Source organism: Sinocyclocheilus rhinocerous, unplaced genomic scaffold (genome assembly GCF_001515625.1).
Source record: "Sinocyclocheilus rhinocerous isolate Xijiao unplaced genomic scaffold, SAMN03320098_v1.1 scaffold1084, whole genome shotgun sequence".
Lineage (NCBI taxonomy): Eukaryota > Metazoa > Chordata > Actinopteri > Cypriniformes > Cyprinidae > Sinocyclocheilus > Sinocyclocheilus rhinocerous.
Genome location: NW_015656001.1, coordinates 1,174,435 through 1,176,132, shown reverse-complemented (window position 1 = coordinate 1,176,132; position 1,698 = coordinate 1,174,435). Strand labels below are relative to the sequence as shown.

Here is a 1,698-nt window from a genome sequence, read left to right as displayed (position 1 = left end):
CTAACAGTCTACTCTGAGAGTTAGTAGACATGTAGTTGCAAATTAATGAGAATTAGTTGACATGTAGTTGACATGTAGTTACAAAGTTACTTATAGTTAATATAATGTCTAAAGTGGACTATCGAAATAAAGTGTAACCTTTTATTCATCTAAAGAACCTTTTTTCCACTTAAAAATAAAGGTTCCAAAAGGTGATGCCATAGAAGAACCGTTTTTGGCTCTTCAAAGAACTTTTCTATGAACAGTTCTTAAAAGAACCATTGTGAAGAACATTTTAATCATCTAAAGAACCTTTTTTTACTATAAAGAGCCTTTTGTACAATGGAAGGTTCCATTGAAGTTTTACGGTTCTTCACGGAACTAAACTTCATGGATCAAAGCTAATAAAGAACCTTTACTTTTAGGTGTGTGTACGAAGAACGTTTTGTGCAATAGAAAGATTCTATGGATGTTAAAGGTTCTTCATGGAACCATCAATGCAAATAAAGAACCTTTGTTCTTAAGAGTGTGGGCTATGCTATACATATTCATTTTAAAGCTGGACTCTTTCAGTAATTCTCATTAGTGTATTGAATTTTAGGAGAAACATCTGAGCTTTGCAAACAATTCACGTAAATATTTTCAGCGTGGCACAGATTCTCAGTCCCTGCCTCACTGTAAAGAGCTCTGCTTATGTGTGCTGTGACACAGCCGAACAGGACGCTGGTGGGAAGATAAAGCAGATAGCACTCGAGCTCCGAGGGATAAATCTCCCTCATTCGCAGGTCGGCCCCAAAAAGCTTTCAACATCACCAAGAAAACCCGCCGGAAGTCTGCTCTTGAGATCCTCGTGACAAGAGCCCCCTAGCCCTCGAGAGACGAGAGTCATGGCCAGGCAGTCTATTATAATAACTGTTTGATTAATCACTGTCCTAAAAAAGCACACAAAATCTAACTGATTAGATAGCAGCGCTCGGGGAACTCGCGGGGCTAGCTGTGCTATCCCGTGACACGGTTAATTAACTCCGAGCTCAGCGCGCCACTAACAAGAGGCCTCGGCCCCCTTCCTGGAAAAACAGAAATAGAGCCCATGCTGCCAGCCGGTAAGCCTGTAACATCTCAGCGAGGTTTTATCAGAGAGTGAAAGACGCTCTTTCAAGAGGAGTTAGCATCCCAGCGGTTTGACACGCTCCATCTGATCGCCATCAGCTCTGAGAACAGGTGCTGGAGTCTGTATCAAATACTGCACTCACTCGATCGAAGAGGCAGGAAAACGTGCTATGATCCTCAAATCATGGTTTTTATGAAACAGAAACTCGGTGATCAGATATGCAGTGAATTCTGTACTAATGTAGTTAAATACCTACAATATTACTGTTATGGTAATGAGCTACATTATTTGGCAGAAAAATTGTTGATGTGATTGTTATTCATAAATGTAGTGAGAATGTGAGATTTGTATTTTTTTGTTTTTTATGCAAATGTCCTGCTGCTAGTGTTTTGGATGGCTTCTAAGTTGTTGCTTACTTGTTTACATTAGAAGAAGAGCCAAGAACCAAAAGAACCCAAGTTTCTTTGATATTTTAGTCTGTAGATATGGCTATGTGAATTATTTATGTATTTATTTCCAATTTTGTATTTATTTATTTGTTAGTTTTTTTTAGGTCTTTTTTGTATGTCAAATTTTTTTTTCTAAATTAGCTAAATTAATATATATAT

General features: G+C 38.0%; 1 protein-coding gene across 1 annotated transcript in view; it reads left to right on the top strand.

Moving 5' to 3' along the window:
- The window catches only part of LOC107719156 (zinc finger protein ZFPM2-like), a gene marked incomplete at its 5' end in the record, with an annotated part of 118,792 nt that overhangs the window by 37,720 nt on the left and 79,374 nt on the right, over positions 1 to 1,698 (top strand). The gene's annotated exons all lie outside the window — the stretch shown is intronic.